Below are 23970 nucleotides of genomic sequence, written 5' to 3' on the forward strand. Positions count from 1 at the left end.
CATCCTAGTGATCAAAGATGTACCAGCTGTTAGCCAGGAGGGAACAAATCTCTTTTCCCTTTTCCTTATCTCAGCAGGATCTTGAAGTGCAAGAGAAGGGAGGTGGTGAGAGAAACTGAAGTTTCTGGCTTCCCTGGAGATGTATAAACTAAAACTATAAATAAACTGACTTGTACTGTTTAGATGACTATGGCTAAAATGAGGGGAAATTGTGTACTATATTGTGTAGTCATCATTGTAATGGTTTCTGCTAAGCTACACATGGGCTGTTGTAATTCTAACAAAACATCTAAGCCCACACACAATTTTTGCTGCTTTCCTTCCTTTCTCCTCAAAGATTTGCAAAAGATATTTTTGTGGTCAGCTGAGGCAGGAGTCTACTTTACCATTTAAGGGTAGAGTAAGGAGAGAAAAGGACTCACTCTGTTTTAGCACATAACTTCCTCGTTCTTGATTTTGACATCTTAGTCAGGATTGGACTTGAAAGGATATTTACTCATTGGTTGTTGCCATACAGCATATTAGTTTCTTTTGCTGAAGAACAAATCACTCCAAAATTTACTAGCTTCAAAAAACAAGAATCATTTAAATTATCTCTAACTGTTCCTGTGGGTCAGGAATTCAGAACTGGGGATAGTGGGGATGCCTTGTCTCTGCTTTATAAACTTTGGGACTTCAGCTGAAAGAATCAAGGATTGGAACAATACAAAGGCTCATTCATTCCCATGTAAGTCCAGCTGGAATTATAAGCTGAAGCAGCCATATGTTTGCTCAATAGTTTACTACTGAGCAAAGTATATTCCTCTAATCCTTGAGTGGGTCTCTACCCCATAAACATTGAAAGGTCATGTCACTCATCTTTTGACCCATCTCCATGTTATATATAAACACTGGTATGTTCTCTTAATGAAATTTTAATTTTTATTCAATTTTCACTAGTTTTCCCACTTAATGTTCTGTTTCTAGTTTCAGGATCCCACATTAAAGTTGGTCTGTCTAGGCTCCTCTTGGCTCAGACAGTTTCTCAGACTCCTTGTTTTTCATGACCTTAGCTATTTGGAGTAGTACTGGTCAGGTATTTTTGTCTAATGTTTTTCTCATGGTTAAACAGGGATTATATATTTTGGGGGAGCCTTATCTTTTTAATATAATTTGTCACTGTTGCCAAACTCTACGAAAATAAAAATGTTTCCCTCCTTTGTTCAACAATCCTTCAGTTTTCCCGCTTGTCTGCAGAAGAATATAAAATTACTCAGCACAACATAGAAAGCTTTTCAAAATCTGGCTGTTGCTTTCCTCTTCAATACAAGGTGTCACTCTACAAACCATTTGAGTTCTTTCCAGAAATGAAGCCCTAACAGTCTCACAATGCCCGGGCTTCATCCAGGTACTCAGTCCTGGCTAACGCCAGTGGATTCTCCTCCCTCTTGGGAACGTTGCTCCTTATCTTCCACCACTTACATCATTTGGCTCTGATCCCATACACTTTTCTATATTTCCCCAATCTAGTATTTACCACTGTGATCATTCAGTCTTTCAATAAATATTGTCTACTTTGTGGACAGGCACTGTTATTGTATGGCTGAGGATACATTAAAAAAACAAGGTCACTACCATCAGTGAGTTTACATTTTAGTCGGACAGGGCACATTTGTAAATAAATAAATGAATAGCATTCTACTTTTATGAAGGAAACAAGTAAGGAGTAGAGATTAAGAAGTACAAACAATGTGGGAGTGAAGTATAGAGAGTCTGGGAACTCCTCTTTGAAGAACACCGTAACTGTTGGTTTACTTGTCAGCCACCAGACCTTCCTTCTACTTAGCTGCCTGAGATGAGAGGTGTAACTCAGCTTTGTGCCCCGATCTAGAATAGCCTAATTCATTAAATTAACCGTTTTCGACTAAATATGCTGAAAGTAATATCTAAAATTCAAAATCAGTTGCTCCCATCCCTCCCCACAGATGTACCCTTGAAATACCTTTCAAATCTGTTTCTGGAAAAAACATTAATATCCGTTAAGATTCCCATTTGAGTCAAGTAGGATAAAGAGAAAACTTTCAATTGTCATTAGCATGCTAGTATTAACTTCCTTTTTTACATGTCATAATTTGAAGGTAAATTTTATCTTCCAAATCTCGACCTCCCGGTTTTTCTGGAGTTGAATGGGCAGGGTAAAGTCAGATACACTGTGAGTGGGGGACTCGGAACTGGCTGTAAGGCCATCCTCAGAATGGTTTTTAAAATTCCGCCTGGAGAACAAGGTTTTAGGGTGGCGTCGTCCTCTACGGCTACCCAGGCAGCCTTCATAAGGAAAGGCGAGCAGAGCCCAGCAGTACACAAAATATCTACATTTAATTCAAGCGGGCCACTCTCTTCAGTCCGCCTGTCACCACAGAACCAACCCGGGCGCCGCGCCCCGCCTATTTCCGGGTTGTCTTCGCCGCTGCCGTCGCGTGCGTAATGACGTGTCAGTCTTCTGCAGACCCCGGAAGTGCAACTGTAACTTGGTCGGGGCGCGGATCCCGAGAGGGAAAGTCATAACAACCGCACGAGGGAGTTCGACGGGCGAACTGGAAGGCCACGCCTCCTCCCGCCAGCCCCCTCAGCCCTGTAGCTGGGGGCAGAGCTCAGGTAGGACTGCGTTTGCGGGGTTGTGAGCTCCGGGGGCAGGCCTGGGTCGAAATCCGAGGAGGGGACTGGCCTGGGTCGGTCTTGGGCGGGGGTCCCTGGTCCTGGGGCCCGAGGCTGTCAGGAACCACGCTGCGTTCCCTGCGGACACCTCTCATTTGTGTCTGGGCCCCCGCTGATGGGCAGATCCCTTGTGCCATTTCCACCCCCCAGGCGGGAACGACACGTGTGTTCCCTGGATGACTTTCCTTATATCTGGGCGTATGGGATTCTGGGAGTCCCTGGAGACAGAGTAATGGGCCCTCCTCCGCTTTCTGGGAAGAGGAGGTATTGTGGTTCTTTGATTAATTTTTTTTTTCCCTACAAAAAGTGTTATTAACTGCCAACGCTTTACCCGAAGTCATTCACTGCAGATGGATGAAAATGCAGTTATAAAATGCTCTCAAAACTTGTAACATGCATGGGCGCAGGTGGGACGTTTCTCTGGGATGCAGTATGAATTAAGTATCTAATACTTTTGACTTTGAAATAAAGTAAGTATGTTTTGGAAGCAGTCTTCTCTTTCCCCTCATCCAGGTATTTAACATATAGTGCTCCATGGCATAAATCTGCTGGGCCAAGAAACTCATTATTTGTGTTTTGGGTATACTGTATTTAGTGACATGCAATGTTGTTGCATTTGTCCGTTTCTCCCAAGTCCTCAAAAAAGCTGTAGAGGGAAAAATTATCTGTTTTTTGTCTGCAAGTGCCTTGTATGTTTATGAAAATACCAATGCGATTTTTTTTAATGCAGTACATGATATCCCTTGTATTAACACATGCCATGTAGTGCATAATAAATATCACATTGATAAGATGTATCCTTTATCCCACAATGTGAGGGACAGTTACGCTGTATACATTTAGCAAATGTAGAAACTGAGTAAGAGTGTTTTTGGATCTGCTTTTTTAAGGCCCCAGTGACAGTGCTGGTACCAGGCTTCTTTTAGATTTTTAAACTAGCTGTTACTTCTACTTAGCCAGTGAAGCCTACACAGAAAAGTGGGGGGTTGGGGGTAGGGGGGCGTTCTGGAAGCTTTCAGGCTATGACTGCTTCATATGGTAGAATAGTACCAAGGCCAAAGGGGAAATATTATCTATGAAACTATGAGCATCCACGTGTTTATTCATTTAGCAAATATTTTCTGGCAACCTTCAGTGTGCCGGATAGTGTTCAGGTGATGGGAAGACAGTCGTGAACAAAACAGAAAGTTCTTTTGCTCCTGGAGCTTACATTCTAGTTGACGGAGGGGTATAATTAACAAGCAAATATATAACAAGTAGTGATTAAGAGATAATAGAGAAAGGGTGAGTGCAGTGGCACACACCTGTAATCCTAGCACTTTGGGAGGCAGAGGTTGGCAGATTACCTGAGCTCAGGAGTTCGAGACCAGCCTGGACAACACTGTGAAACCCCATCTCTACTAAAATACAAAAAATTTGCTGGGTGTGGCGGTGTGCGCCTGTAGTCCTAGCTACTTGGGAGGCTGAGGCAGGAGAATTGCTGAACCAGAGAAGTGGAGGTTGCAGTGCGTCCAGATCAGGCCACTACACTCCAGCCTGGGTGACAGAGTGAGACTCCCTCTCCAAAAAAAAAAAAAAAAAAAAAAAAAAAAAAAAAAAAAAAAAAAGATATGTAGAAAAATAAAGCAAATTAAAAGGGAAAGAGAGTGCTAGAGGATGCCATTTTGATAGGGTGGTCAATCCCAGCCTTTCAGATAACGGAACATTTGAGTGGAGATATGAATGAAGTGAGAGAGTTAGCTCTGCAAGTATCTGGGGAATGCGTTGGCCTAGTACAAAGGCACAGAGACAGGAGGATGTTTGATATATTTTGGAATAGCAAGGATGTAGGCATGGAGGCAGCAATCTCAAGAATATTTATTCCGTAATTTGGGCACATGAGAGATTTTATTTATTTACAGTTTATTTTTCTCAGCTTTCCTAGACAGATTCCCTGAGGAGAATCTGGCTTCTGTAGATATGTAGAGATGTTTCCACGCTCTTCATGAGCTCTAACAAAAGTAAGCACTATTTACTCAGTTGTATACAACTTGCACTGTCTCTGTTTTTAGAGTCAGATTGGGTTTGCACAGTAGTCATTGCTATCTAACTATGGAGTATGTCCCTGTACTGTTTCAACTTTACTTTTCACTCATTCTCTGGAAGTTTTTCATCATTCCTAACTGAAACTTCATACCTATTAAACACTCACACCTCATTTTCTGTTACCTTCAGCCCCTGATAATTGCCAATCTACTTTCTGCCTCTTATGAATTTGACTACTCTAGGTATCTGACATAAGTGGAATTATGCACTATTTAACCTTTGATGACTGTCTTATTTCATTTAGTATAATGTCTCCAAGGTTCATCCATGTTGTAGCATGTATCAGAATGTTTTTTTTAAGGTGAAATACAATTATCCGTCGTGTGTGTATGCTGTTAATACATTTTGTTTATCCATTCATTTGTCCATGGATTGTTTCCATCTTTTGGTTATTGTGAATAATGCTGCTATGAACATGAGAGTGCAAATATCTGTTCAAATCTCTGCTTTCATTTCTTTTCGATATCTATCCAGAAGGGAAATTGCTAGATCATATGGACATTTTATATGTCTCTCTCTATATATTTGAGGAATTGACACACTTTTCCACACCAGCCACCTCATTTCACATTCCCACCAGCAATGCAAAGGAGTCTGGTTTCTGCACATCCTCACCAACATTTCTCCACATCCTTGCCAAACACATTTTTTTGGTTATTTGATAATAGCCATCCTGATGGGTGTAAAGTAGTATCTCTCTGTGTTTTTAATTTGCATTTCTCTAATGATTGGTGATATTAAGCATCTTTTCATTTGCTTTTTGACCACTGGTATATATTTTTTGGAGTTCTATGAGTTCATTTGAGATATGATTTAATAAAAATTTTTGGAGATTTATTTGGTGGACTTTTTAAGGGTTTAGAAGGCAGCCACCATATCTGTTATTGCTTTTTAACTCTTTAATTCTATAATTGTAAAACCTCTCAGTTGCCTATAGACTATGTATCTGTAGTAACTCCAAACTTAGGAATTAAAAAAAAAAACCCATTTTTAATAATAATAAATAAACCTTTTGGTTCAAATAGCCATGAAAACAGTTCAGAAAAGCCAAAGACTATCCTGGCTGTTTTGATTTTTTTTTCATTTTAATTGGAAGGAAAGGAGTATATTAAATGGCTGACTGTGCCTGTGTAGTAGATTTATTTTGTTTTGTACTGAGAAGAGCAGGGACCAGAAGAGTCAAAAATGATGAAGAAACAGAAAAGATGTTTTAGATATCAGCGTAGCAGTTGGATTTCACTAGATGGAGAGTGGCAAAAATCAATAATAGTGATGGATGTTGAGCCCCAGAATTGACAGCAGAGAGGGCACCCAGCATCAAAATGAAAAAAAGCAATATAGCTCTACAGATTGGAATAGTATGGAGGGTAGAATGAGGGAGTGCAGATTGCCAGCTTCATCTCAGTATGTGATTCTGAATTACTCAGTTGACCCTGAGTAATCCACTAGGATCTACTGCATTCAACAGGGAGTGCTTGGAAGGTATGCATTGTATACAGTCCTATAGGAATAAGCCAAGTTGTTCAGGTCATGTACCACATAGTTTCTATTTGTAGAGTAATGAGTTCAATTGAGTAATTTGAGTGTATAATTTAGCAATGTCCAAAACGATAACAATTTTTAAAAATATAATCTGTTAAGAAGGAAGGGAATTTTTTAAAATCGAAAATGTCCAATTGCTCATAAGTTCAAGGTAACAATGTCTTTTTTTGTTGTTGTTAGCCCTGAATGTTTTGTACACTGTCATAATTTATTAGATACTCTTGAGGGGTTCTACGTTGAGCTATTTCAGTTATAAACCTCATTTAAATCAATTACTTTGCTTTAATTTAATGAATGAAAAATTGTATCACAATTTGACTTATAACTTCTTGGCAAATTAAAATTGATTACTACAGATGAGATGGCAGATGACTGACTTACTCAAGGTTTCATAGCTATGTTACAGAAAAATTAGAGACAGAATTGCTATGGTGCTTTCTCTAATATTTTTTACTGTCTTCATTTTGGGGAAATGATCTCTTTTGTAATATACATAATTGACATAATTTTTGCTTCAGAGAAAATAACACTGTGAAGACCATCAAAGCAAAGCTTTTTATTGTATATTTCCATTTCTTCATATCAGATTATTTATTTTTTACTTGGAAATTGCTAAGAGAGTAGATTTTATCTTATTTTTCAACTTTTATTCCTTTTCAAAGTTTATTTTAGTTCAGGGATACATGTGCAGTGACCTGAAAGGTAGTTTTTCAACTCACATCCTCTTCTCAGCTTCCCCATTGTGTATTGTTTCCTTCTTTGTTCATGTATACTTGATGTTTAGCTTTCACATATAAGTGAGAACATGTGGTATTTGTTTTTTTTGTTGTTGCATTGATTTAGTTAGGGTAATGGCCTCCAGCTCTATCCATGTTGCTGCAAAGGACATGATTTTATTCTTTTTTTATGTCTGTGTGGTGTTCCATGGTGTGTATGTGCCACACTTTCTTTATTCAGTCCACTGTTGATGGGTATGTATGTTGATTCCATGTCTTTGCTTTTTTGAATAGTGCTGTGATGAACATATGAGTGCATGTTGTCTTTTTATTAGAATGATTTATATTCCTTTGGGTATGTACCCAGGAATGGGATTGCTGAGTTGAATACCTGTTCTTTCTTTTTTAAGTTGTTTGAGAAATCTCCAAACTGCTTTCCACAGTGGCTTAACTAATTTACATTCCCCCAGCACTGTATAAGCATTCACTTTTCTTCACAACCTCAGTAGCAGCTGTTACTTTTTGACTTTTTAGTATTAGCTATTCCAATTGTTGTGAGATGGTTCTCATTTTGGTTTTGATTTGCATTTCTCTAATGATCAGTGATGTTGAGCATTTTTTCATATGCTTGTTGGCCATATATATCTTGTTTTTAGAATTGTCTGTTCATGTACTTTGCTTGTTTTTAATGGCTTTTACTTATTTATTTATTTATTTATTTATTTTTGCTTAATTTGTTTAAGGTCCTTAAGAGATCCTAGCTATGGGACCTTTGTAGGATACATAGTTTGAAATTTTTTCTCCCATTCTGTAGGTTGTCTGTTTACTCTGTTGTTAGTTTCTTTTGCTGTTGAGAGGCTCTTTAGTTTAATTATGTCTTTATTTTCAATTTTTATTTTTGTTGTAATTGCTTTTGGAGTCTTCATTTGAAATCTTTGCTGGGGCCTAGGTTCAGAATGATACTGCCTAGATTTTCTTTTAGAGTTTTTATAGTTCTAGTCTTTACCTGTAAGTCTTTAATCCATCTTGAATGGATTTTTGTGTATGGTAAAAGGAAATAGTTCAGTTTCAGTCTTCTGCATAAGGCTAGCCAGTTGTCCTAGCACCCTTTATTGAATAGGGAGTCTGTTGCCCATTGCTTGTTATTGTTGAGTTTGTCAAAGATCAGATGGTTTTAGGTGTGTGGCTTTATTTCTGGGTTATCTATTCTGTTCTAATGTCTTATGTGTCTTTTTTTTTTTTTCTAGTACCATGCTGTTTTAGTTACTGTAGCTTTGTAGTACAGTTTGAAGTCACATGATGTGATGCCTCTGGCTTTGTTCTTTCTGCTTAGGATTGCTTTGGGTATTCAGGATGTTTTTTGGTGCCATGTGAATGTTAGATTTTTTTTTTTCTAGTTCTGTGAAAAATGTCATTGGTAGCTTGATAGGAGTAGCATTGAATCTGTAAATTGCTTTGAGTGGCATGGCCATTTTAATAATATTAATTCTTTCTATCCATGAGTATGGAATATCCTTCCATTTGTGTTGTTTCTGATTTCTTAGCAGCATTTTGTAATGCTCATTGTAGAGATCTTTCATCTCCCTGTTGAGCTGTATGCCGGAGTATTTTATTTCTTTTGTGGCTCTTGTGAATGGGATGGCATTCTTGATTTGGCTCTCAGCTTGGACATTGTTGCTGAAATGCTACTGATTTTTTGACATTGATTTTGTATCATTCCGATTTTAGTATATGTGCTGCTGGAGCAAGCACTACATTGATTTTGTATCCTGAAACCTTGCAGAAGTTTGTTTATCAGATCTAGGAGCTTTTAAGTAGAGAGTGTGGGATTTTCTAAGTATATAATCATATCATATCATCTGTGAACAGAGATAGTTTGACTTTCTTTCTATTTGAATGCCTGTTGCTTAATTGTTTTGGCTGGAATTTCCAGTACTATGTTAAATAGTTGTGGTGAGAGTGGGCATGCTTGTCTTGTTCTGGTTTTCAAGGGAAATATCTCTAGCTTTTGCCCATTTAGTATGATGTTTGCTGTGGGTTTGTCATAGATGGTTCTTTTTATTTAAGGTATGTTCGTTCAATGCCTAGTTTCTTGAGAATTTTTAACACGAAGTGATGTTAAATTTTATCAAAAGTCTTCTGCATCTATTGAGATGATCATATGGTTTCTGATTTTAGTTTTGTTTATGTGATTAATCACATTTACTAATTTGCATATGTTGACCCAACCTTGTATATCAGGAATAAAGCCTTCTTGATCATGGTGGACTAGGTTTTTGATGTGCTGCTGGATTTGTTGTGCAAGTATTTGTTGAGGATTTTTGCATCTGTATTCATCAGGGATATTGGCCTAAAGTTTTCTTTTGTCATTGTGTTTCTACAAAGTTATGGTATCAGAGTGATGCTAGCTTCATAGAATAATTTGGCAAGGAGTCCCTTCTTCTCGGTTTTTGGAGTAGTTTTAGTAGGTTGGTATCAGCTCTTTTTTTTTTTTTTTTCCTCTGAGACGGAGTCTCTCTCTGTTATCCAGGATGGAATGCAGTGGTTTTTGAGATGGAGTCTTCCTCTGTTGCTTATGATGGAGTACAACGGCATGATCTTCACTCACTGAAACCTCCGCCTCCAGGGTTCAAGCAATTCTCCTGCCTCAGCCTCCTGAATAGCTGGGACTACAGGCAGGTGCCACCACATCTGGCTAGTTTTTTGTATTTTTAGTAGAGATGGGGTTTCACCATGTTAGCCAGGATGGTCTTCATTTCCTGACTTTATCATCTGGCTGCCTTCGCCTCCCAAAGTGCATTACAGGCATGAGCCACCATGCTCAGCCAAGCTCTTCTTTATATGTCTGGTGGAATGTGAATCTGTCTTTTCCAGGGCTTTTTCTGGTTGTAGGCTTTTTATTACTGAATTCATTTTGAAATTCATTATTGGTCTGTTCAGGGTTTCAATTTCTTCCTGATTCAATCTTAGGAGGCTGTACCTTTTGAAGAACTTACCCATTTTCTTTAAATTTTCTAGTTTGTGTGGGTAGAGGTGTTCTTAATAGTCTCTGAGGGTTTTTTTCTATTTCCATGGGGTCAGTTGTAATGTCCAGTTTGTCATTTCTCATTGTGTTTATTTGGACTTCCTGCCTTTTTTGTTTATTTGTCTAGCTAGTGGTCTATCTTATTTATTCTTTCAGAGAACCATGTTTTGGTTCCATTGATCTTTTGTATAGTTTTTCATGTCTCAGTTTTGTTCAGTTCAGCTCTGATTTTGGTTTTTTCTTCTGCTAGCTTTGGGGCTAGTTTACTTTTTTATGTTGTTGTTGCTCTAGGTGTGAAGTTAGGTTGTTAATTTGTGATCTTTCTAACTACTTGATATAGAAGTTTAATGCTGTAAACTTTCCTCTGAAGACTGCTTTAGCTGTGTTGCAGAGAATCTGGTATGTCATTTCTTTGTTTTCGAAAACATTTCTTGAATTCTGACCTAATTTCATTGTTTACTGAAAGTCATTTAGGGACAGATTGTTTAATTTTCACATAATTATATGGTTTTGAGAGATGTTCTGTATTCTTGTACTGTGGTTGAGAGTGTGTTATGATTTCAGTTTTTTCTTTTAATCTGTTGAGAATTCCTTTATGGCTGAGTGGTCATATTACAGTATGTGTCATATGCAGATAAAAAGAATGTATATTCTGTTGTAGTTGAGTGGAGTGTTCTGTAGATGTCTGTTAGGTCCATTTGGTCAAGTGTCAAGTTTAAGTCCTGAATATCTTGGTTAGTTTTGTGCCTTGGTGATCTGTCTAGTACTCTCAATGGGTATCAAGATGAAGTCTTCCACTATTATTGTGTGGTTATCTAAGTCTCTTTGTAGGTCTCTAAGAACTTGTTTTATGAATCTGGGTGCTCCAGTGTTGGATGCATGTATATTTAGGATAGTTATGTTTTCATGTTGAGTTGAACCCTTTATCATTATATAATGCCCTTCTTAGTCCTTTTTGATCATTGTTGCTTTAAAGTCTGTTTTGTCTTAAATTTAAAGAGCAACCCTCTCTCTTTTTTGTTTTCTGTTTGCTTGATAGATTTTTCTCTATCCCTTAGTTTGAGCCTATGGGTGTCATTGTGTTTGAGATGGGTCTCTTGAAGATAGCACATACAGTAGTTGGGTCTTGTTTCTTTATTCAAATTGCCACTCTGTGTCTTTTAAGTGGTACAGTTAGTCCATTTATATTCAAGGTCAGTACTGATATATGAGGATTTGATCCTGTTATGCTGTTAGCTGCTTGTTATATACGTTTGTTTGTATAGTTGCTTTATGGTGTCAATGGTCTATGTACATAAGTGTGTTTTTGTCGTGGCTTGTAATGGCCCTTCTTTTTCATGTTTAGTGCTTCCACAAGGACCTCTTACAAGGCAAATCTAGTGGTAGTTAATTCCTTAGTATTTGCTTATTTGAAAATGATTTTATTTTTCTTTCACTAATGAAGCATAGTTTGGCTAGATATGAAATTCTTAGTTAGAGTGTCCTTTCTTTAAGAATGCTTAATAAAGATCCCCAATCTCTTCCAACTTGTAGGGTTTCTGCTGAAAGGTCAGCTGTCAGCCTGATGGGATTCCCTTTGTAGGTAACCTCTCTCTTCTTTCTAGCTCCCTTTAAGATATTTTTCTTTCACCTTGACCTTGGAGAATCTGTTGATTATTTGTCTTCAGAATGGTTGTCTTGAATAGTATCTTACAGGGGTTTTCTGCAGTTCCTGAATTTGAATGTTGACCTCCCCAATGAGTTTAGGGAAATTTTCATAATTTTTAATTATGTTTTCCAAGTTACTTTGTCTCTTTCAGGTATGCCAGTGTGTCACATGTTTGGTCTTTTTATATAATATCATATTTTTTGGAGGTTTTTTCCATTATTTTTATTCTTTTGCCTTTATTTTTATCTGATTGAGTTCATTCAAAGAACTGTTCTTTGAACTCTGAGATTCTTTTTTCAGCTTTGTCTATTCTTTCTTCAGTACTTCTGATTATATTATGAAATTCTTTTAGTGAATTTTTCAGCTCTATCAGATCAGTTTGGTTTCTTCTTAAAGTGACTATTTGATCTGTAGGTTCTTGTGTTGTTTTATTGGATTCCTTAGATTCCTTGGATTTGGTTTCAATTTTCTCCTGAATCTTGGTAATCCTCCTTGCCATCCAGATTCTGAATTCTATGTCTGTAATTTCAACCTGGTTAAGAACCATTCTTGGGCAGGTGGTGCAGTCATTTGGAGGTAGGAAGACATTGTGACTTTTCTTTTTTTAACTTTAGAATTATTGATATTTATTATTTTCTGTGACAACATAGTCAAAGTTAATTTTCAGGAGGAAAGTTTCATTTTGTAATTATTCACTGTTTACACTGTGATGGGGAGGGCTTTGGTATTCTTTTTTTTTTCTGGTCACTCCTTTCTTTTAAAAACATTATTTTAGGTTTGGGGATACATGTGTAGGCTTGTTACATAGATAACACATGTCATAGGGTTTGTTTTACATATTATTACATCACCCAGGTGTTAAGCTCAGTACCCAGTAGTTATCTTTTCTGCTCATTTTCTTCCTCCCTACCTTCCTTTCTCAGGTAGACCCCAGTGCCTGTTGTTTTCTTCTTTGTGTTCATAAGTTATCAACATTTAGCTCCCACTTATAAGGGAAAACATGCAGTATTTGGTTTTCTGTTACTGCCTTAGTTTACTAAGGATGATAGCCTCCAGCTTTATCCATGTTCCTGCAAAAGACATGATCTCATTCTTTTTTATGGCTGCATAATATTCCACGGTATGTATGTACCACATTTTCTTTATCCAGTCTGATTGGCATTTAGTTTGAGTCCATGTCTTTGCTGTTGGGAACAGTGCTGCAGTGAACATTCAGGTGTCTGTGTCATTGTGGTAGATATTCCTTCTCTGGGTATATACCCAGTGATGGTATTGCAGCATCAAATGGTAGCCCTGATATTAGCTCTTTGAGGAAACGCTTTACTGCTTTCCACAATGGTAGAATTAATTTACACTCCTACCGACAATGTCTCAGGGTTCCCTTTTCTCCACAACCTCACTGGCATCTGTTATTTGTGGACTTTTTGGTAATAGCCATACTGACTGGTGTGAGATGGTATCTCATTGTGGTTTTGATTTGCATTTCTCTAATTATCAGTGATACTGAGCTTTTTTTCATATGCTTATTGGCCACATATATGTCTTTTAAGAAGTATCTGTTTATGTCATTTGTTCACTTTTTAATGGGGTTGTTTGTTTTTCTCTCATAATGTTATTTGAGTTTCTTGGGGATAGTGGATTTTCTCCTGAATCTCAATTTTTGCAAACCATGCATCTGAGATAGATTTTTTTCTCCATTCAGTAGGTTGTCTGTTTACTCTGTTGATAGTTTCTTTTGCTGTGCAGAAGCTCTTAAATTTAATTAGATACCATTTGTCAGTTTTGCTTTTTTTGTGATTGCTTTTGATGTCTTTGTCATGAATTCTTCACCTGTTCCTAGGTCCAGGATGGTATTGCCTAGGTTGTTTTCCAGTGTTTTTATAATTTTGGGTTTTACATTTCAGTCTTCAATCCATTTTGAGTTTCTTTTTGTATATATATAAGGAAGGGGTCCAGATTCAATCTTCTGTATATGGCTAGCCAGTTATTTCAGCACCATTTACTGAATAGGAAGTCTTTTCCCCATTGCTTGTTTTTGTCGGCTTTGTTGAAAATCAGATGTTCATAGATGTGTGGCTTTACTTTGGGCTCTCTATTCTGTTCTGTTGGTCTGTATGCCTGTTTTTGTACCTGTACCATGTTGTTTTGGTCCCTGTAGCCTTGTAGTATAGTTTGAAGTCAGGAAACATGATACTTCCAGGTTTTTTCTTTTTGCTTAGTATTGTGTTGGCTATTTGAGCTCTTTTTTGATTCCATATAAATTTAAAATTTTTTTTTTCTAGTTCTGTGAAGAATGCCTTTGGTAGTTTAATGGAATAGCATTGAATCTGTAAATTGCTTTGTGTAGTATAGTCATTTTAATGATATTGATTCTTCCTTTCCACCAGCATGGGATGTTTTCCATTTATTTGTGTGTCATCTCTGATTTTTTTCAGCAGTATTGTGTAATTCTCAACACTAAGAGATCTTTTACCTCCCTGGTTAGCTGTATTCCTAGGGGTGTGTGTGTGTGTGTGTGTATGTGTGTGGCAATTGTGAAGTGGATTGCCATTCTGTTTTGGCTCTCAGTTTGGTTGTTGTTGGTCTGTAGGAATGCTAGTGATTTTTGTATGTTGATTTGTGTCCTGCAACTTTTCTGAAGTTGTTTATCAGCTGAAGGAGATTTTGGGCTCAGGTTATGGGGTTTTCTAGATATAGAGTCATGTCATCTGCAAACAGAGATAATTTAACTTCCTCTCTTCCTATTTGGATGTCATATTTCTTCCTCTTGCCTGTTTGTGTATGGCCAGGACTTCCAATACTATGTTGAATAGATGTGGTGAGAGAGGGCATCCTTGTCTTGTGCAGGTTTTCAGGGGAATGCTTCCAGTTTTTGCCCGTTCAGTATAATGTTGGTTGTGGGTTTCTCATAGGTGGATCTTATTATTTTGAGGTATGTTCCTTCAATACCTAGTTAATTGAGAGTTTTTAACATGATAGGATGTTGAATTTTATCAAAAGCCTTTTGAGATAATCATATGGTTTTTGTCTTTAGTTCTGTTTATGTGATGAATCACATTTATTGATTTTCATATATTGAACCAGCCTTGCATATGGGGGATGAAGCCTCCTTTATCATGGTGGGTTAGCTTTTTGATGTGCTGTTGGATTTGGTTTGCATGTGTTTTGTTGAGGATTTTTGCATCAATGTTCATCAAAGATAGTGACCTGAAGTTTTCTTTTTTGTGTTGTGTCTCTATCAGATTTTAGTATCAAGGTGATGCTGGTCCCATAGAATGAGTTGGGGAGAAATCCCTCCTCCTCAGTTTTTTGGAGTAGTTTCTATAGGAATGGTACCAGCTTTTCTTTGTACATCTGGTAGAGTATGGCTGTGACTCTATCAGGTCCTGGGCTTTTTTTGGTTAGTAGGCTACTTATTAGTGATTCAACTTTGGAGCTGATTATTGGTCTGTTCAGAGAATCTGTGTCTTTCTGGCTCAGTCTTGGGAGGGTGTATGTGTCCAGGAATATATCCATCTCATCTAGGTTTTCTGTTTTGTTTGCGGAGAGGTGTTTATAGTAGTTTCTGATGATTGTTTTTGTTTCTGTGGGGTCAGTAGTAATATTCCCTTAGTAATTGCTAATTGTATTTATTTGGATCTTTTTTTTTTTCTTAATTAGTCTAGCAGTGGCCTTTTTCTTATTTTTTTCAAAAAACCAACTCCTGAATTTGTTGATGTTTTGAATTTTTTGTGTGTGTTTTGAGTTCCTTTAGTTCAACTCTATTTTTGTTATTTCTTGTCTTCTCCTAGTGTTGGGGTTGATTTGCTATTGTTTCTTTCATTCTTTCAGTTGTAAAGTTAGGTATTAATTTGGGATGTTTCTAGTTTTTTTATGTGAGCATTTCGTGCTGTGAATTTTCCTTTTAACATTGCTTTAGCTGTGTTGCAGAGATTCTGGTATGTTGTGTCTTTGTTCTCATTATTTTCAAGGAACTTCTTGATTTCTGCCTCAATTTCATTATTTACCCAAAAGTAATTTGGGAGCATGTTGTTTAATTTTCATGTATTTGTATGGTTTTGGGTGATTTTCATTTTGTTGATTTATATTTTTATTGTGCTGTGGTCCGAGAGACATTGTGACTTTTTGAGTTGCCAGAGTCCTGGTTCTTCATCTTTGTGGCCTGATGTTCCTTTAATCTTTGTTGTTGCTGTCCTTTGGAAGAGGCTTTTTGCTTTAATACTCCTTGATGCCTTTGAGGGTTTGACTGTTCTTTACGTTGGTGTCAGTCAGCTGTCTTCATTTCTGCATGATCTCAGGGGACCAAGGCTCAGCTCATCATCACTCCTGGTTTGCATGTTCTAACCCTGAAGGGCTGTGACCCGACCTACAGCTTTGTTCTCTGGCTCCTTGAGGTTAAGCACCTGCTGTGCTGGAGGAGTTGAGGTGTTCCCAGTTCACTGGCAACAACACACCCATGGAGGGTGCTGGCAGAAGCCCTTCATTAGGCCAGTGACAGAGGCCAATGACAGATCTGTGTTCATGAGTGTGCACCAGCAGGGGTAGGGCTATGACAAAATAGTGGAAGGAGGTTGTGGACTAGTGAATGCTGGCAAAGCGGTGTGGGGAGGCTATGGGTGTGTGTGTGCCAATGGGGGCCCTTATTAGTCTGTTTTCATGCTGCTGATAGACATACCCAAGACTGGGCGAGTTATGAAAGAGGTTTATCGGAGTTGCCATTATACATGGCTGGGGAGGCCTCACTCTCGTGGTGGAAGGCAAGGAGGAGCAAGTCACATCTTACATAGATGGCAGCAGGCAAAGAGAGAGCCTTGTACAGGGAAACTCCTGTTTTTAAAACCATCAAATCTTGTGGGACTTATTCACTATCACAACAGCATGGGAAAGACATGCTCCCATGATTCAAATACCTCCCATTGGGTTCATTCCACAACACGTGGATTTTTGAGATGGAGTTTCGCTCTTGTTACCCAGGCTGGAGTGCAATGGCATGATCTTGGCTCACCGCAACCTCCGCCTCCTGGGTTAAGGCAATTCTCCTGCCTCAACCTCCTGAGTAGCTAGGGTCACAGGCACGAGCCACCATGCCCAGCTGATTTTTTGTATTTTTAGTAGAGACAGGGTTTGACCATCACAACACGTGGAATTTCAAGATGAGATTTGGGTGGGGCCACAGCCAGGCCATATCAGGCCCATCTGCAGAAATTCTGTGATGGTTAGGTAATGTTTGCCAGCTGATGGCGGCCATTGGGAAGTGCCCCTGTTGGATATCTGAGACGATGCTGCAAGCTATGTGGTCAGGCAGGGATGGTAGAGGCTGGCAGATGGGGCAGGGATGCTCCCATCTGGATTAACTTGCCTATCCCTGTCCCTCAGGGAAGTTAGCCCAGTTCTGTTCAGGTCTGACAGTCAATATATGCTAAAGCTGCCTAGAGGAGCATGGTGAATTTTGTGGGTTAGCTGTCCCTGTTTGCGCTCCACTGCAGCCATTTCTGCGCCAAAGCCTCTGGGCTCTGCACCGACTGGAGTCCTGTCCCTGCCACTTCTCCAAGTAGCTCTCCCTGCCAGCTCAAATGTCCATGGGGATCATTGTAGTTTTATATGCTTACATAAATCATTTGTATAAGTTTTATATGCTTATATAAATCCTCTTGTAGCTAGGATTCTGGAGGTCCATTGTGAGAGTAGGCCACTCCAAGCCTATTTAACTCATCCCTTCTCCAGGAGCTGCTCAAGGCCAGAAATGAATCCTGATGCTCAGCAACCCTGTGGTTAGTTCCAAGCTTCCTCCTCCTTCAGCTGAGGGTCTGTATTCTCTTTCTGTTCACTTTCAATGCCTTCCTTCCAAAGATTCGCTTGAAGTGTGCTAGTGCTCTTGATGGTCTGTTCTCTCAGTGGAAGAAGCTGTTCCTCCCTACTTCTAGTTGGCCATTATGGCTCTTCTCTCTCTGTATATTATTTTAATTGTAGTCTAGATTGACAATGTACCAAGCCCTTGCTTTGCTCAGAAGTTAAAAAGGTGCTAACAAGACTTAAGACTGTGGATTTGGGCCCTTGTAAAGCCCTTTAATAGCTCTTTATGGGGATGATTATAACCACCAGTGTAACTACTAACTATTTGGAATATAGCTAGTATTCCTACTCCTTGCCAATCATATTGCCATCATATATAATCAGGTATAAGAAAACAGTAGAAAAGATACTTATAGCTCAGGAGACACACTACTTGTATTAAAAAAGAATAATTCAGGCTGGGCACGGTGGCTCACGCCTGTAATCCTGGAAGTTTGGGAGGTCAGTGCAGGCAGATCATGAGATCAGGAGATAGAGACCATCCTGGCTAACACAGTGAAACCCCGTTGCTAGTAAAAATACAAAACATTAGCCAGGCATGGTGCTGGGTGCCTGTAGTCCCAGCTACTGGGAGGCTGAGGCAGGAGAGTCACTTGAAGTTTGCAGTGAGCCGAGATCATGCCACTGCACTCCAGCCTGGGCGACACAGTGAGAGACTCCATCAAAAAACAATCAAACAAACAAAGCAAAAACAATTCAGAGTAAATATCCAAGTTAACGAAGAGTACAGCTGATACCTCTTTCCCCTACAAAGCATAACATAGTTTTATATGCTTATATAAAATGTGGAACAAGCTACAATTGTGACCAAGTATATACCTAAGATGAGACAAGTAAAAAATGTGAAAAGATTGATTGTTAGATTAGATGCTCTCTTGATTTGAATTATTCTTTATATCATCATTTTTGCCTGTATTATGGAAATGACTATTGAATTAAATAGTTTGGAATTTTGTTAATAATCTTGATCCATTTGGTGTAATAAACTCTAATTAATCGGAATACTTTCATTAAATGGTCATATCTGAGAATTGGTGGGAAGAAAGGTCAGATCAGGCTGGTTGAAGACTTTGGAATAGAAAAGAAATAATTTATTTTATTAGGGATTGGTTGAATGAGGATAAGACTCTGGTCTCAGAAGAGATGGATAGCAGGAGAGATAAATGAACAGGGAAAGGCCTAAGGTCTAGATGAGGAAAAAAAACATGGCAAGAGTCAGGAAGATTTTCAGTTATTTGAATCAGTAATAGATGGATACCTAGTCAAAAGTCAATCTGTACTTCATATTTGAGGATATTACCTTCTGGTTGGGTGTCTACTATGAAGATAAGACTTTAGTATAATGTATTATAATAGACAGAAGTATTTATAGGATGCTATGGGAGTGTTGGAGAAAATTATCTCTAAGTTGAGAACCTGAGGATGGATCATTTAAAATAAAGCAGAAAGACATTTTAGATAGAAGAAATGGCTCTTGGCAGTCTGGTGTTTGTAAAAAAACAAAAAGGAATTTGCAATTACTGGAGGAGAAAATTTGATTGTAGTGAGAGATGGAGTTGAAGAAGGAAATAGGAGCCATATCATGGCTATGTGTGTATGCGTAAGTGTATGCATAAGATATGGGCAGAGAAGGCTTGCCTAGTTTGCTGAGGAGCTTGAACTTGCCTCTGTAAGCAGTAGGAACTATTGAATGGTTACTCTTGTCTCCTATTTAGTAAAAAACATAATCTTGCCCAAACAGAAGTATGGCCTTTGCCCTCACTTTATGGTTAATGATGCCTTGGGCCTCAGTGATGGTATGATTGAGGATCGTGGCTGGCCATGTCCTTTACAATCTTAGGGTGGGGTTTGCCCGTGCCAGAAATGCTAACTATGTGACTTAGGGTGGGGCTTTTGGTTAAGTGATACTAGTTAACCTGGAGGCTGACCTCAGTCAATCGTGTGGGCAGTCAATTAGTCATTCATGCCTAAGTAACAGAACCCCAAGAAGAACTCTGAACACTTTATTCTGTGAGCCTTCCTGCTTGGCAATACTCTTGTGTGTATTGTTAAACAGACACCAGGAGAATGATGTGACCATGTCATCATGGGGAGAGGACTGTGACAGTTCCACTCCTAGTCTCTGTCTTAGGTGCTTCTTTTCTTTGCTCCTGTTAATCTATATTCTTTCCCTGTAATAAACTATAACTGTGAATATAACAGTGTTCAGTGAGTTCTGTGAGTCCTTCCAGCAAATTATGGAACCTGAGGGTGGTTTTGGGAATCCTCTGAACTTAACAATGGTGGGAGAAGTGGGAGTAGTTTCTTTTGTGTTCTGTCTAACTCTGTACGTGCAAAAAAAAAAAAAAAAACCCTTTGCATCATCTTTCTCTGCTTCTTTCTTTCTCTAATTTGGGACAAAATTGGCCTTTCTGTTTGAAAGCAGGGATAAATGTACCAAGTTGTTGAAGTAATGCATCTTCTAAGATGAGAGGATATTGGGGAAAATATCAAGAGTATTATTATACAAATGTCCCTGAACATATTACAGCCCCCAGATACTTTTCTTTCTAATTGCTATGGACTGAATTATGTCTTTCTAATTTGTATATTGAAATCCTAACCCGAATATGATTGCATTTGGAATAAGCAAGTAATTAGGGTTAAATGAGGTCATGGAATGGGACCTTGGTCCCATAGGATTAGTGTCTTCAAAAGAAGAGACACCAGAGAGGCCATCTCCTGATCAGTTTTTCTTTACCATGTGAGGACATGGTGAGAAAGCAAAAATCACCATGAAAAGAGCCCTTATCAGAAACCAATCAAGCATGCTGGACCTTGATCTGATCTAGGACTTCTAGCCTTAAAAGCTGTGAGAAAATAAATTTCTCTTGTTTAAGCAACTCTATGCAGTTTTGTTATGGCAACCTGAGCAGACTAATGCAAATTGTAATACCATGAATTGGGGTTTGGTCTAACAAATACCTGAAATGGTAGATGTAGCTCTGGAACTGGAAAATAGAGAGGGCCTGGAGAACAGAGTGTCATACCAGAGAGATTATTTTTGAACCTTAATGATGGAGTGAAATTTGCCTTCCTAAGTTTTGCACTTGTTTGGAACCCATCACCCTTTTTTTTTCTTCCTTCTAATGTCCTCCCTTTGAAATGGGAATGTTTATTCTTGGCTTGCCCCACCATTGTATTTTGGAAATACATAACTTGTCAGGTTTCATAGGTTCAAAGCTGGAGAAGAACTTTGCCTAGGGGGAATCATACCTTGTTCTTACCCCTACCTAATTTAGATGATATTTACACAGAGCTTTGGACATTAGGCTTTAGAGTTGATGCTGGAATGAGTTAAGACTTTTGGGGCTGTTGGGATGGAACAAATGAATTTGCATGTGATAAGGACATGAATTTTGAGGAGGCCAGTGGCAGAATGCTATTGACTGAATTGAATTTCCCCCCAAATCATATGTTGAAGTCATAACCTACAGTGTGACTGTATTTGCAGTGAAGTCATTAGGGTTAAATGAGGTCATAAGGGTAGGACACTGCTCTACTAGGATTAGTGTCCTGATAAGAAGAGACACCAGAGAGCTCTCTATTTCTCCAGTAAGAATGCAGTCTTCTGAAAGGCAGGAAGAGAGCCTTTACTAGAAAGTGGTCCTTTAATATCTTTTTCTGGGATTTTTAGCCTCCAGACTGTAAGAAAACAAATTTCTATTGTTTAACCCACCCTGTCTGTGGTATTTTGTATGGCCACTCAAGCAGATTAATGTACTAATTCATAGACGATCTTTTTTGTCGTTGTTAACCAGCAGTTAGATTACTTGTGATCTAGTAGAGCACGGTTTCCTATATATTTCTTTTAAAGTTGAGTCATCTGAAATTGTTCAAAAACTTGAAGAAATGTATAAGAAGGACCTCAATGAGGACTTTTAGTTTATGTATCTTAAATGAGTGAGCAAACAACACAGGTATATCAAAATAGGAGGAAGAAGGAAAGATGAAATGAAAGGTTATAGAAAAATAATATACCTGTGTCATGTTTTAAGAAGATGTAATACAGCTTTTCCCTTACATTTAGAAAAGAGTTCAATTGAAAATATTTACCTTCTAACAAAATTAATCACAGATTTAAAGAGCTGTGTCCTTTAGAACATTTAAAAAAATAGATTTATCCATAACCTGTTACATTGAGGTATTTGTAGGGCTGCAAAGTTAAAAGATATTTCAATTAGGTAAAAAAGCAAAGGAGCGGCCAGGCACGGTAGCTCACGCCTGTAATTCCAGCACTTTGAGAGGCTGAGGTGGGTGGATCATGAGATCAGGAGATCGAGACCTCATGATTCATCTGGCTAACATGGTGAAACCTCATCTCTACGAAAAATACAAAAAATTAGCCAGCTGTGGTGGCATGTGCCTGCAGTCCCAGCTACTCAGGAGGCTGAGGCAGGAGAATTGTTTGAACCCAGGAGACGGAGGTTGCAGTGAGCCAAGATCATGCCTTTGTACTTCAGCCTGGGCAACAAGAGCAAAATGACATCTCAAAAAAAAAAAAAAAAAAAAAAAAAAAAAAGCAAAGAAGCATTACAACTTAAACTATTAGGTATATATTCATCCATAATTATGTGTGTATGTGTGTTTCTACCATTTTCTAGGCATGGTGAAAGGGTTTTGGTAAACATCTCTTCAGTTGAAAATAAAAAAATCTAGGACAGAATCCATATTTGAGGAACTAAGTATAATATTTGAATTAAAAGCATTTGATTATGTTTTTTACTTGTAGAATTGAAATCAAATAACATTACAGAAATTTACCAATAAGATATCAAGAAAATGCATAATAGAGAAAAATGAAAGACACAAAAATAAGACTTGTAGTTATGTGTTTATAAGGAACATAATTACCAGTAGTGACAGTAGAGTTAGTCCTACATAGTCATGATATATCAGGAAGCATGTTATCCAAACTTTTTTGTGGCATAAGAAGATTCATCATGATTTTTAAATGAAGAAATTTCAAGCACAAAGATATATACATAGGTAGTAAAACTTAAGAGCAGAGGAAAGCATTATCATATTTAGAAGTTTTATCATAGTTCACCACAGCCTCGACCTCCTAGGATCAAATAATCTTCCTACCTGAGACTGCTGAGTAGTTGGAACCACAGGCATGCACTACCACAACTGGCTAATTTTTTGTCCTTTTTTTTTGTAGAGACAAGGGTTTGCTACGTTGGTCAGGCTGATGAAGCTATCCTCCCTCTTTGGCCTCCCAGAATGCTGGGATTACAGGTGTGAGGCCCTACACATGCCCATTCTTTTTCTTTTTTCTTTTTCTTTTTTTTTTTTTTTGAGACAGAGTCTCACTCTGTCACCAGCGCTAGGCTGGAGTGCAGTGGCACAATCTCGGCTCACTGCAACCGCCACCTCCCAGGTTCAAGCAATTCTCCTGCCTCAGCCTCCTGAGTAGCTGGGACTACAGGCGCGTGCCACCACGCCCAGCTAATTTTTGTATTTTTAGTAGAGATTGGGTTTTACCATGTTGGCCAGGATGGTCTCGATCTCTTGACTTCGTGATCTGCCCGCCTCGGCCTCCCAAAGTGCTGGGATTACAGGCTTGAGCCACCGCGCCCGGCCACATGCCCATTATTTTTCTAATGCCAAGTGCTTTGAAGAGGTGTCAGTTCTTGTGCCAGTATAAGAAAGTCATAGATCAAATGAAGGTAGCCATGAAAGCTTGGTTTTGGAAAGTATTTTTGACCTGAGTCTACTTTCTGAGGGTTTACTATTTTCTTGGATCACTGGAGTCTTATTTTTATTACCAATATTGTTCTTGGCCTAGGTGGTACAAAGCTGTATGGGAAATTATCAGTCAATTATACTGTCTATAATATTACACAGAGCAGAGTTTACAAATTGGAGACCCCCAAACCAAGCGGAGGGTCCACAATCTTCAATTTTTAAAAATTAATTTCCATCTAATTTAACTAAAAATTGGGCTTTTGGTTTCTCCTGACAAATATGAAGTTCCAGTCACACTGTGGCCCCATTCTATATGGCGACAGTGTGGCAAGCAGGAACTCCCTTAAGATGAGTGATGTGTTTTCCAGTTTGCTGAAGTCTCCACTGTTCATTCCGTGTAAGCTGTGACTTACCGGCTTCACTGCCTATGTTTGCTGTTAAATTTCTGATGCCTATAGGTATCCAACGTTTCGATTCCTGCATTACACACAATTTATCATAGGTATTGTTTGATTTTGCCTTTTTTTGTGGCTATCCTGTACCCTTTCATTTTATTCTTACTGAATACCTGCGGTGATTGGAGTCTGGAGTTCAGGGCAGACTCCTCTGAATAGTAGCTTATACCATGCATTACTTGTCTTCCCCATTGTTCTCCGGTGACTTTCCTTAAGCTGCTG

General features: G+C 38.5%; 1 protein-coding gene across 17 annotated transcripts in view; it reads left to right on the forward strand.

Moving 5' to 3' along the window:
• The first annotated feature begins 2464 nt into the window (after positions 1–2464).
• ARB2A (ARB2 cotranscriptional regulator A) overlaps positions 2465–23970 on the forward strand; it is a 505249-nt gene continuing 483743 nt past the window's right edge. For 16 of the 17 annotated variants that reach the window (XM_003920753.4, XM_010340429.3, XM_074383608.1 and 13 more), the window contains exon 1: positions 2548–2634. The gene's annotated coding sequence lies outside the window, so the exon portion shown is untranslated. Of the gene's footprint in view, positions 2635–23970 lie in introns of all 17 variants that reach the window. The other variant, XM_074383667.1, reaches the window with a different exon arrangement.

The sequence above is a fragment of the Saimiri boliviensis genome, chromosome 1 (assembly GCF_048565385.1).
Source record: "Saimiri boliviensis isolate mSaiBol1 chromosome 1, mSaiBol1.pri, whole genome shotgun sequence".
Classification (NCBI taxonomy): Eukaryota; Metazoa; Chordata; class Mammalia; order Primates; family Cebidae; genus Saimiri; species Saimiri boliviensis.